Below are 13,841 nucleotides of genomic sequence, written 5' to 3'. Positions count from 1 at the left end.
GGAGAAACATTAGCCAAGTCTAACTTTCAACTACATGCAAATGACGTCACAATCAACCACAAATTTCTATAGCAATGATTTGGGTAGATTGTTAAATTAATAAGATGGTGCCTTTGTCTGTACATAATGATTCTAGTATATTGTGCCAAGCAGGGCTGTGGAGTCGGTGTCATGGAAATTGAGGAGTCAGGGCTGTGGAGTCGGAGACCATTTTTGGTGGAGTCTGTGTCATGGAAATAGAGGAGTCAGGGCTGTGGAGTCGGAGCCCATTTTTGGTGGAGTCTGTGTCATGGAAATAGAGGAGTCAGGGCTGTGGAGTCGGAGCCCATTTGTGGTGGAGTCTGTGTCATGGAAATTGAGGAGTCAGGGCTGTGGAGTCGGAGCCCATTTTTGGTGGAGTCTGTGTCATGGAAATTGAGGAGTCAGGGCTGTGGAGTCGGAGACCATTTTTGGTGGAGTCTGTGTCATGGAAATAGAGGAGTCAGGGCTGTGGAGTCGGAGCCCATTTGTGGTGGAGTCTGTGTCATGGAAATTGAGGAGTCAGGGCTGTGGAGTCGGAGCCCATTTTTGGTGGAGTCTGTGTCATGGAGATTGAGGAGTCAGGGCTGTCGGAGTCATGGAGTTGGAGTCTGAGCCCATTTTGGTGGAGTCTGAGTTGGAGGTTTGGCTTACCGACTCCACACCCCTGGTGCCAAGTACTGCTCTTATAAGAGGGTGGTATCCTCTTGCACAGGGGCCCACCGGAGGATTCTCCTGTGGGTCAGTCCACGCCTGGCTGTAACATAAGGCCTTGTGCTAAATAGGTGGGCAGGCAACATACTGAAATTGGAATCTACTTTTTGACCCACTCCCCCCTTTTTTTTCTTTCATTTTGCACGTCTTTGTATTTTCCCCATAATGCAATGTTTTTAGAATAGAACTTTAAAATGAAAGGGTACTTATTACACTTCATGTATTTATTTTTCCAAGCCTACTCTTTCCTAAATATGCATGTATTTGAATTTCTCTTCACAGAATCGCTGATTGCTTAGAACTCATCCATGACATACCTTCATGGGACTAATGGTGAAATAATGACTTTTGTTATTACAGTAAGGATTTCACTGGGTAATTACAAAGCCTGGATATCTAATGCTGATTCGAAACATGACTTCCTGTTTCTAGATTAGGTTGAGATCTTAATAAAGTTAACTAACTATAAAGTAAAAAGCTGCCCAGACAATGTGATGGCCATTTTTCATAGAGGCTGATATCATGATGCTGAATCCTTGTGTAGGTAGAAATATAAAGGCTACTGTCTGATGGTGGGTGAGAGTGAAGAAGATGGCACCACCCCATGAAAAGGACTCCAATCTGACTCTGGGTGTGGAGAAATGCTGCAGCACACTGACATGGACAGTCAGGAGGAACACAAGATCCGGACTGACTGCGGATCTCCTAACCTGAACACAACAACCTCATAGGCATGTATGAGGCTGTTGAGGTCAGGGGTCAGGAGATCCACAGCTGGTCCGATCAGCATGGTCCATTTATGAATGTCAGCTGTGTGAAACCAGCCTTGGACATAGCAGCAGACAGGTGGAGGGGTTGTCCACTCATTTCCACAGCATGAAGAAAGTATCTCACCGGCGACAGAGAAAGCAGATTATAGAGAAGGAAGAATGCATGTGAAGTCGAAACAAGTGCAGGATAGAAGCTGTGCTGGTGTATTAGCTATTTAAAACCTTTAGCATCCTTGTATACATGTTGGTCTCCCATCCAGCCTGTATTACTGACAGATACACTCCACAAGCCAAAAATCTGAAACTTGGAGCAGGCTGAAAACTGCGTATCTGAAACAGAATAAAGAATTCAGACTAAAACTTACCGTACTCAAATGTATTAACTAAAAGCAACCACTAAAATATGTAAAAAAAAAAAAAAAAAAAAAATTTCCATGTCAATCTTATCTATATTCTTTCAATATAAAACATTAACACCTAAAACTTAATTAACCCTTTAGTCATTTATCTTTACTTAGAAGAAAAACATTTTGCCTGCGCATAAAAATACAAGGCTGCTCGAGTTAACCGTTTATGCTCAGATAATAACTAAATGCACAAACATAGCCTAAATAAAATGCCTGCGTGGAAATGTGACTCCTTAGCTGGACCTTCTGGCTCATCTGTACGTTCCATTTTGTTGAATCTGACTTTCTTTGCAGTGTAGCTGTATTGTGCTCGTCTTGTCTGTAGTTATCGTGGTGTGTAGCTCTCCAGCCATGACATTGTGGTTTTCCTGAAAGGAAGCAATAGTGAAATGAACAGGAAGTCGTTGTAAATGATGTGGTTCCTGTGTTTGAATGGTGGCTTTTCTGTATATGCAGATAAGAGGAACGTGGTTTCACAGGAAGCCTTCATGTCATTGTTGAAGGTTAGTCCATTTTCAATCTGTGTTTTGATACTTTTTGCACAGTACTAGTTATGTTTGGATGATTCACATATTGACTTTAAAGCTTAATTTTTTTTTTAGTCTCTTTACTAGTTTTGTTTCGTATTAGACTTAAAGGGAACCTTTCACCAGGTTTGGCCGATAAGAGTTACAGCCTCTGCCTTTTAGGGCTTATATACAGCATTCTATAATGTTGTATATAAGCCACCGATCCGACCTGTAAGAGAAGAAAAATAACTTTTATTATACTCACCTGGTGGGCAGTCTGGGAGGATGGGAGGTCCGGTGCCTCCTATCTTCTTACGATCCCCGTCCTCCTGCTTGCTTCATGTGGATGATGCTCCCTGCGTCATCCACACAGGCTCCCCGGAATCGCGCTCCTGCGCAGGCGTACCTATTTGCCCTGTTGAGGGCAGAGCAAAGTACTGCAATGCGCAGGCGCTGCTAAAGGTCAGAGGCCCGGCAGTACTATACTCTGCCCTCAGCAGGCAGATAAGTACGCCTGCACAGGAGCGTGATTCCAGGGAGCCTGTATGGATGACGCAGGGAGTCGTCACCCACATGAAGCAAGCAGGAGGATCTGCCTTGCAGATTTCATTAAAACAAGATTCTTAGAAGCAGGGCTGGCATTAGGGGTAGACAGACCAGGCAGCTGCCTAGGGGCCCCTCTCATCCAGGTGTCCCAAGCTAGTGGTGTGCCACTAATAGCCCCCTATTTCGCATATTCAACTTATAGTTGAAAGCGGTGATGTAGGAGAGAGCTTCAGATGACAATCCCTCTCCCATCACTCCACCTTTGCTTCTGACACGGCGTGTGCCAGCAGTGGAGCTGAGGAGATGCAGAAGCCAAAGCAGCGGGGAACGAGGAGGAGAGGTAAGTATTGTGTGTGTGTGTGTGTCTGCATTATACTGTGTTGGGGGGAACTGCACTATACTGTGTGTGTGGGGGGGACTGCATTATACTGTGTGTGTGGGGTTGCATTGTGCTCTATGAGGGGGCTGCATTATGCTCTGAGGGGGCTGCATTATACTTCATCAAGGACCATGGGGAGTGCATTCTACTATATGTACTATATGGGACCTGCATTATACTGCATCGAGGACTATATGTCCACATCATTCTTCCTCAGCCTGTGTAAAGAAGCTGGGAAACAAGCATCGAACGACTTCAATATTGTCGATTGCGCTCTATTAATGGCCTGAACTCAGCGCATGTAAATACAGCAGAAATGTTTGTGTGATGGTGCAATATGTGAGCATTTGGGGCCCCATTTTAAACCTTTGCCACATGGCCCCACTTTATCTAAAAAGGCCCCTGCCTGGAAGTTGCGATCTGATTTGACCATTTCTGTCTTGACTGTTAGTCAGGACTATGCGTGAAATAATTCTTAGTTCAGTGAAATATTTAGATTATTTGGGTGGGTGAGGAATTCGTTTACATTTGCATTTTGGGGCTTGCTTACACCCCTTATTGGATTGTTTCTGCAAGTATAAATTTCCATGCACAATATGTTGAAATTAAAATTACGATTCATTGAAATTGTGTGCTGCGGCAAGATTCCCAGCTGTCATTTAAAAAAGCTGCGCAATTTTGCACACATTTCTCCTTGTAAGCATATATCGCCGGATATGGGATAGTCGTTGGCCGAATATTTTTGAGAGAGTTTATATGGGAGACCCTCGTTCTGACCCTCATAGACTCACACTGAGTTGTGACTGTGACTGCAGCGATCTGGCAGGTCACAACCTGCAGAAGACCGGCTGGAGCGGCGCTGATAAAAGATTTAGAAGGCGGCTGGTGAGTATTATCTAGGGGAAGGGAATTGGAACTAGTGACACCATTCCAATACTGCAATAAAACCAAAGGGCTGGAGTGGTGCTTTAAGCAGACAGTGCTCTGATCTAAATGCCTCATACCCGTGAGGCTCTGCTCGGTCTCTGAAGCATCTGCCACCATGCCTGCTTCTGTGCATTATGGTGCCATCTCTTCCATACTTAAGAGATGCTCACATGTGTTTGACATGAATCATTTACTAGCCCACCTTCCCCTATGACTTGTCAGGCAGGGGGCAGCGTGGGCACTTTGACCAATCTATGGTTATTCATCCTCATATTCCGCAACGCACAGTGTCCTCTGAATTCTTTTTGTATCCTCCTAGCCAGCATTCAATTTTTTTTTTTTAAATTGTGATGCAGTAGCTCTGCTGTGAGAGTGGTCCTTAGGGCCCAGTGGACATCAGTGAGCGTTAGGCACCTGTGACCACATTGCCAGTTCAGCTGTTGTCCATCCTTTCACCATTTTTGATGGGCATGAACCATTGGATGCCAGGAGCACCTCACAACATCTGTGGTTTTTGGTATGGCCTAACCGGATCGTATAGCCAACACTTGGCCATGTTGGCGTTGCCTAGACCTTTGAGGCCTTTTTGCAGGGGAATGAACAATCGTTAATACAATGGTTTGGGCGACATACAGTTTGTATATTGTCATGCCTTGCTTACTACATGGAGAACGCGCTTCAGACATCGTTGATTTTTAGTCCTGCATAAACAATTCAATCAGGTGACAAGCAAGCGTTTCACCCGCTTGTCAGATAACCAGTGGCAGGTCTAGAGGGGCCGGTGATGGCGACGGAGTGTTCTTAAGAACATTGTTCAGCCAACTATTGCCAATGTAAAGAGGCATGGACGCTAACTTCTGCTGTTTTATTTTTTTTGCTTGTGACAAATCAACTTCAAGACCTTCATTGACTGCCTTATTTGCCACCCCATGACAGGAGTCATAGTAACAAGATAATCCATGTTATTCACTTTACCTGGCGGTGACTTTAATGTGAGAGCTGGTCGGTGTATTTGCTAGTGTGATGAATGGTCAGTATCTTATGGAGCTTTTTCATCATCCTGGACAAATCTTGTGATTAACACGATCATTCCTTAGTCTCGTAGATAGGGAAGGATGGTGTTCACTGTCAGGTTGTCTGAGGATGGCACATGTTACTTACCATCTGTCTCAGTACGATCAGTCATGTGAGTGGTGCGGGGAATGAAATGTTAAGCTCTGTGGCTTCTGTTGCTATGGATTGTGCATCATTATTATGCTTTTTAATGATTTTTTTTTTATAGTGGTGTTATTCCATAAGGCGGTTTATTGTAAAGCCAGAGGTTAGGGTTAATATGAAGTACTATAATAGTAATTGAAATGGCTATGGTTGGAACTTCTCTCAAATAATATTTATGAAATATATTTTGTATTAAGTTACAAAATAGTTTTTTTCCAGTGTTGTGTATGTATGGTGTGTAATTAAATAGGTTTTCCATGACTTTATTTTTAGGTCTGTAGTAAAAATAAAAGTTAGATAGTTGCTAACAGAAGCTACTACCTGGCTGATGTACCTGGCACCGGCACAAGAGAGTCACCAACCGCTCCAACCGGCGATTCAGATGCTCCATAACAGAGCAGCTCTTCTTTTCCTGGGCTGCTCGGTCAACAGGGTGTGACTGCCGACTATCATGCTGATTGACAGCTGGCTTCCCGCAGTAAGGCAGTGGGGAGCCGCTGTCACAGTATGACATGTGCAGTTACACCCCGTCAGCACAGCATAGCGGAAGAGAAGCAGGGGCTCTGATGTGACATCAGCAGAAGCCACTAAATCGCTGGCAGGAGAGGTCCGAGACCACTTTGTGCTTTTGACCACTAAACTATTCCTGATTTTTGGGACAAAAGTTGGCTCTAAGCTTTGCTTTCTTACTTTTGCGTGTGTGTACCTTTATGTTGCTATAGGAGAGAGGAATTATTGCGTTCCCTGTATTAGTCTTAACATTTATCTAGGCCGATCGTATCTAGGCTTTCACTGATTGCTGCACCAAAGGGGGTGATTTCATAACAGATTTGTGTTTTCCCATCTATCCGTGTGCTCTAATTACCCAGCAATTAAATATCATGCCGACATTAATTCTCAAGACTTTTTCCCCCCCGGTTTACTGGATAAGCCATTAAACTGTATTCAAAGGCAGATTAGAAAAGCTGTAATCTGCTTTAAAGGGTGAGCCAGGAATGGGGTAATGGATAATCCATAGTAAATGTACATGTTTCATATGCTTTGGAAATAAAGACGAAACTCTGTGAACAAGAATTAATTAATAGCGAAACAAGTCATCTAGTTTTTTTAAAGTCACAAGAGCATTGACTCGCTCTCCATAACATCTTGTGACCGCAATGCAAAAAAACAGCTTTTTTTAAAAAAAATTCTATTTTTGGGGTTGTTTGGTTGGGGCGCAGCATGACTTGCCCTGTTGTGAATTTTTTTTTTCCTGTGGAGGTTTTATACAGAATGGCAAACTGGGTACCGACATTTCTATACATGTAGTATTGCAGGAGACCGTGGAGGTTTTCCATATTTCTGAGGTCCTTTTATTTTCTTGTGTATTTTTGTCAAAACCTAGTATTGTCTGTTTTCGGAAGAATGTTTCAATTTATGTGTTTAGAAAAAAAAAATGCATTCATGAATGTGAATTGGAAAATTGTGATTCAGGCGTCCTCCTAGGACAAATATTATAATCTGGTACAAGTCCTGACAATTATCTGTCATTAATTTATCAGACAGAAATATATTCCGCCGCTCTAAATACATTCGGGTCAAAACCCTTTTTCTCCCCTCCAGTTCTTTTTTTGGCATTTTCTTTCCTGTGACCATTTTAGCATTTGATGCTTTTCAGTCCTAAAGAGAAGCCTATTTGAAAAACACAAGGAAAAATATTTACCGTAAGTGGAGCAGGCTGCAGTATATACCGTATGTTACATATATGTAAAATGTAGTCACATAATAGAACTAAAGAATTCACTTTTACAAATGACATGTGAACCCCAAAACGCTGGGTGAAGCCCACCCTGTGTGTCTGTTCACACAACATCTTTCACACGGGTTTGCGCTGAAACCTTTCTGGAAAAAAAAGTGCTTAATAATGCTAAAAAGAGGGAATATCCAGTCGCTTTGACATTGCACTGGATATGTTCAATCATAGAGCTCCCTTTAACAGCATCAGGCTTTGAAAGGCCCAAACAGTGTAGTGATGAGCGAGCGTGCTCGGATAAGGTGTTATAGGATAAGGTGTTATTGGAGCATGCTCGGGTGCTAACTGAGTGTCTTCATCCTTGCAGCTGTCGAATAAATGTGTGACAAGCAGCTGCGGGGCTGGAAGATATTTTTGAGCCATGCTGAAGGCACTGTTAGCACATAAGCATGCTCTGATAGCACCTTATCCTATAACACCTTATCTGAGAACCTTCACCCTGCCCCTCTTCGGGCCCTGCCCCTCTTCGGGCCCTGCCCCTCTTCGGGCCCTGCCCCTCTTCGGGCCCTGCCCCTCTTCGGGCCCTGCCCCACTTCCGGCCCTGCCCCACTTCCGGCCCTGCCCCACTTCCGGCCCTGCCCCACTTCCGGCCCTGCCCCACTTCCGGCCCTGCCCCACTTCCGGCCCTGCCCCACTTCCGGCCCTGCCCCACTTCCGGCCCTGCCCCACTTCGGGCCCTGCCCCACTTCGGGCCCTGCCCCACTTCGGGCCCTGCCCCACTTCGGGCCCTGCCCCACTTCCGGCCCTGCCCCACTTCCGGCCCTGCCCCACTTCCGGCCCTGCCCCACTTCCGGCCCTGCCCCTCTTCCGGCCCTGCCCCTCTTCCGGCCCTGCCCCTCTTCCGGCCCTGCCCCTCTTCCGGCCCTGCCCCACTTCCGGCCCTGCCCCACTTCCGGCCCTGCCCCACTTCCGGCCCTGCCCCACTTCCGGCCCTGCCCCACTTCCGGCCCTGCCCCACTTCCGGCCCTGCCCCTCTGTCCCCCTCCTCCCTGCCTCTCCGCTGCTGCCCCTGCCCCTCTGTCCCCCTCACTTACAGTTGGCGGACACTGATGGACTGGTCATGTCCTGTGCTCCTCTATGTTATAGACAGAAGTGCCGAGTAGTAAGGCCGCAGTACCTATCCTGTTTAATGCTTGTGATGACCTTACAGAACTGTCGCGTGTATAGCCTAATAGGAGCAGTGTAATCTGACATGCTTTGTATGGAGGCAGGAGCAGCCTTTTGGGCCAATACCTAATGATCACTATAATCCTTTTTAGGACAATATTAGTAATGATACTGAATGTGATTTTTGTTATAGAGATTATCTGATTTTTAGCTCAGCCCATTGAATGTTGATGCGATTCCAGTGAAGCTTTGCGATGATTGTGAAGATACCAGTATGATCCGATCCTTCCCCCCACAATATTTGCTTTGCCAGTCTGAGCACTTTATGTGATTAACTGGCAGAATGAGGCCCAGAAGCGCTGACTGTATCCTGCAGAATTAGCATCATTTCCTAAAAGATGTGAAACAAACTGCGTCTGTAGCTTTCTTTGTTGACTTCGGGATTAGTTCATCTCATTTCAGGTCAGCGTTTAAATCGGCTTAGCTGCACGGAACATATCATGCAATAAATAAAATATAAGCTTTTTCGGTGCGTCTCCAATCTGTGCGAAATGAGTTTTGCAGCACGTGCATAGCAGGGAGCATTGAAGGGTCAGTGAAAGTCACGGCTGAGCGTCTGCTCCGGGATCCTGGTTCTTGGGAGCTGGAGCCAGGATTTCACGCACAGCTCAGTTTGGAGAAGCCAGAAGCCATTTTTTTTCCTGGCCTGAGCATTAATGGCCTTGTGTTCTGTGCAAAAATGATTCTACGCTCCTACTGTGTTCATGCAATTAGATTATTGCACAAGATATGTATGATTATCGGTCGGGCATTGTCTATCATGGCGCTTGAAGTTGCGTAGAGGTGAAAGGCACCCAAGAGCTTCGGAATTAAAATGTATCAGCTGTCACCATCTTCATCCTCTGAGAGGGTCTGGTCTTATCCGTAATGGAACCTTATGCCTAAAATAGCATTTATAATGGTGGTAAGCCCAGACTCCGCGGGCTTTAAAATGCAAACCACATAATGATCGTATTAAGCCAGGGAACACCCCAAACGTTAAAAAATGCTGGATATGCAGTGGAAACTAAGATACTGTTCTGTTGTTTGTACGGAAAAACATGGAGGAATGTTTCCGTAGAAGTATTAAATGTCCAAGAAATAAAAGCTGTTCATTATATTATGGAAAGCTAGACAGTTTTTAGTGTGATTTTTCACTCAAGTGCATGATATAAGGCAGAACTCGGATAACTGCACTTTAAGGGTATGTCCACATTGGACTGAATGTCTGTGGGCTTCCTGCGGCGTGTGGAGAACCAATTAGTGACAAGTGAATGTGAACAAACCAAAATAAATAGAAATAATCGGGTATACTTAAATTAAACAACCACATAAGAAACCAACCCTAAACAATAACTTTTAATAGTTTGGTTAAAAATTCCCAATTAATTAAAAAAAAAAATGAAAAAAATCACCCCTGCAGGTGAACAGGACCTGCAGCACGTGACCACTATGGGAGTGGTTTGAGGCGGGGCTAGGTCCTGAACTACCAGGGATGATGACAGGAGTCGGGGAAGATGAGAGAAGTGTCAGGCGAGCCGAGGTCAGACCAGAGGACAGAGCGGTAGCCAAGGGGAGAGACTAATAGCTTGGTATTAGCCGGGGTCAGAAGCCAGAGAGAGAGTCGAGGTACCAGAAGGACTAACGAGCAGGAAGTCACGTGACAAAGCAGAGATCAAAACCAGGAGTATCACGAGAAGTACCGAATCAGGAGACAAATGCAAAAACGGGGAACAGACCGGGTCATACACAATCACACAAGCAGGAATAAGCAATACACACAGGTATTCACGGGGTCAGCTGCTCAGCCGAGATTGGATGTATAACGGACAGCGGGCACCGTACAGGGGCGGGTAAATCTAGCCCTCCCAATCCCAAAGAGAGACCACATAACATTAACCATAGAAGTACTGCCAAAGAAATCCCGAACAAACCATGACCCTTATATTCCCTGCATTGCCCCATTATCTATCCAAGCCCAACACCCCAAAACATGCATGCAAAAACACTTATGGTCTCACTGAGAAGTATATCTCGTAGTGCATAATGGAAGAATAAATGGAGTTTATCTAATTCCTTTAATCAAATGTCTCTCAACATATAATATAGTTTTGATCATTTTCTAGATCATCTGAACTCCATATAAACAATGCAGTGCCACAGTATATTAATTCTAATATTCCTTTCATTAGAGTATCTTCCACATAAATTATTTCTTTTCCCTCTCTGAGGCCGTACCACAACTAGGGATTAGTGCATCTGTGCTAAATAGGCAAAACAGTACCATGGTTTAATATCCCAAACATATACACTTCCAGATATGATAATGCTTGGACAGTCTCGAGTCCAATATCTCTGAACTGTAGTAAGGCTTAGATCATTTTTCAGTTCAAAAGAGCCCAATATAGACTGTGCAATATCACAGTGCATTGCTTCACAAAAAATGAAAATAAACAAGGATTCAAAATCGGGATAAAAACTCCTCTTATTAGAGTATACTCCAAATTAAGTATCACTTTCCCTCTCAAGAGTTGCATCGCAGCTCGGGATAAAGTGCATCTGTGCTTAATACAGGCAGATACCATAATTTAATGCCTCAGACACCTATACATTCAAATATAATGGTCATTAGATAATCTCGGAGATAATGAGCAATAAATAGCATGCTAGAAAAAGACCATGGTAGGTCACTTATCTGGTTAGAGTAAGCTCCTTTGTCCCAGTATCATTTGGCCCTACGCAATTCGCCCTCTACTTGTGTCAGGGATCATCAGGGGACCATAGACAGGAGCAGGCCATAGTAGCATAGAGATGAGTGAATGTGCTCGGATACGGCGTTATAGGATACGGCGTGATAGGACACTGCGTTATAGATACGGCGTTATAGGACACTGCGTCATAGGACACTGCGTCATAGGACACTGCGTTATAGGACGCTGCGTTATAGGACACGGCGTTATAGGACACGGCGTTATAGGACACGACGTTATAGGACACAACGTTATAGGACGCGGCGTTATAGGACGCGGCGTTATAGGACGCGGCGTTATAGGATATGACGTTATAGGACACGGCGGTATAGGACGCGGCGGTATAGGACGCGGCGGTATAGGACGCGGCGGTATAGGACGCGGCGGTATAGGACGCGGCGGTATAGGACGCGGCGTGATAGGACGCGGCGTGATAGGACGCGGCGGTATAGGACGCGGCGTTATAGGATATGACGTTATAGGACACGGCGTTATAGGATACAGCTTTATCTGAGCATGCTCAGGTGCTAACAGTGTCTTCGGCGTGCTCACATAATATATTCAAGTCTTCGTTGCTGTGTGTCTCGCAGCTCGATCGACAGCCGCAACACATGAAGGATTTGCCTGTTTAGTATGCAGTACATATGTTGTGGCTGTCGAACATCGATGAGACATGCAACCCCGGGACTTGAACATAGTATTTGAGCACGCCGATGTTCAAGTCCCGCAGTTGCATGTCTCATGGATGTTTGACAGCCACACCACCCATCGGCGGACTGCCTTGTAAACAGGCAATCCTTCATTTGTTGCGGCTGTCGATCGGGCTGCAAAATACGCAGCAACGAAGACTGGAATACATTTTGTGAGCATGCGAAGACACTGTTGGCACCTGAGCATGCTCAGATAACACCTTATCCTATAGCGCCTTATCTGAGCTCATTCGCTTATCACAAATAGCCATTCCTAAAATCCCACAAATTGAAAATCCACCGCATGTCAGTCCCATGTGGCCCTGTTACGTACCATGCAGCAGGATAACCAGGTTAGAGTTCATTCCCTTGCAGGAGACACTAAGGGTAAATGCACACGGTGCCGATTTTCCGCAGGATTTACATATCATTTCTGCAGCAAAGTCTGCGTGTGTTGCATTTGGAATTGGCTGCAGATTTTTTTTATTTATTTATTTTTTGCTGATTTCACTTTATGATTTTCAAATGCAGAATTCTGCATAGAGTGGTGTTTTGCTGCAGATTTTATCATGGAAAACTTCTACAATGTGTGAACTAAAATGAGATATTTAAAAAATAAATAAATAAATAAATTACACTGCATATGTAATGCATGAAAATCTACATGAAAAATCTGAGCGAACTACGCACTGTGCGCATTTTCCCTAATGGATTCTATTGAGTGACTACAACAAGCAGGAATTGATTTGAAAAGCACATTGGAAACCTGTGTAACATTTTGCTAATCACCCTATCAATGACCCTTTTGACTTCAATAGGATTTTCCTACGCATTATTCAATATCTTTACGGTCAATAGAAAAGCGTGTTCATTTTTTTGCATCCGTTTCATCTTTTAGCGGTGAAGGACACGGTGACCTCAGTACAGCGACCATATCCTGTGTCAGCGGATGACAGATCACCGATTTCTATGGGCGGGGCTTCCCACGTGGGTGGGAGGGGCTGTATTCAGCAGAGCTCTGTCTGTGAATGCTACTTCCTCAGACTAGGCCCCCATTGTATCTGTATGCATGCGCTGCTAGATACCTTGTGTAAGGTCTATACAATTCGCTGTATTCCTTTTATAATGTGAATAATTTAGATCTCCCCCCATCTAATCATCCATTCATCTATAAATGATTCCATTCCATCCATGTCAGGAGGATGATGTTGTCAGGGCTGCCCTTCTGGAGCTTTGTGCTTTACTTCTATCCCTTGTACCTGTGTCCTGTAGGAGAGATTGTGCTGATGCGGTGGGTGTAGGTGGCGGTACAGGGCTGTGCTCACTGCTTGCGTACAACACGGCACAAGGAATGATGGGAGATGTAGTAAGAAGACGGGATGTGAATCTGCAGAGGAAGTGATGACTGTGACATCAGAGCTGGTGCCAGGACCGAAGAAACAAAGCAGAAAGGCATAAAACTGGGCAGAAAAGGTGTATGGGTATATTTAGAGGCATTATTCTTACACATTTATGACAACCAGTAACAGTCAGGGGAGTGGACTGCTTCTTTAAGGTGCCCATACACCTTAGAGGAAAATTGGCTGAAGCCACAATTGGCCAAAAGCTATTCCTCCCAAATTCCCCCTAAACTCAATAACACTCGGCTTAGGCTTCCATGTATTTTCATTAACAAAGGGAAAAAGCTGCTGCCAGACACCTGTGGCAGCGACTTATTTCTCCTCTAAAAGAATCACTTGCCTTTTGAACTCCCAACTACTCGATCCTCATCTCCTCTGACCAATGTTGGGAGGACATTGGTAAGGCCCCCCATGCCCAGATGATTGGCTTATCACACTGTTATCGCCAGGTTTGGATGGTTTTTATCAAATGCTTTTAAAGGGCCGAGTCACAAGATCGGTGATCTGCTTCAATCAGATACAAGTTTAGCCAAGGTACCCGCAGCCGGCATGTAGTACAAGGCATCGGCCAGGGAG

The 13,841-nt window shown here is 44.9% G+C and overlaps 1 protein-coding gene and 1 long non-coding RNA gene across 12 annotated transcripts in view; one reads left to right on the top strand and one right to left on the bottom strand.

Annotated features, from left to right (window-relative positions):
* The window catches only part of NEO1 (neogenin 1), a 175,527-nt gene that overhangs the window by 58,607 nt on the left and 103,079 nt on the right, over nt 1-13,841 (top strand). The window lies entirely within an intron of this gene.
* LOC143773587 (uncharacterized) lies at nt 1,986-13,678 on the bottom strand. Its single transcript, XR_013215246.1, has 2 exons — nt 13,125-13,678; nt 1,986-2,277 (listed from the first exon to the last, which is right to left on the bottom strand). It is a non-coding gene; the product is annotated as an uncharacterized LOC143773587 (long non-coding RNA).

The sequence above is a fragment of the Ranitomeya variabilis genome, chromosome 5 (assembly GCF_051348905.1).
Source record: "Ranitomeya variabilis isolate aRanVar5 chromosome 5, aRanVar5.hap1, whole genome shotgun sequence".
NCBI classification, from domain to species: Eukaryota; Metazoa; Chordata; class Amphibia; order Anura; family Dendrobatidae; genus Ranitomeya; species Ranitomeya variabilis.
This window is presented reverse-complemented; position numbering and strand designations above follow the sequence as displayed.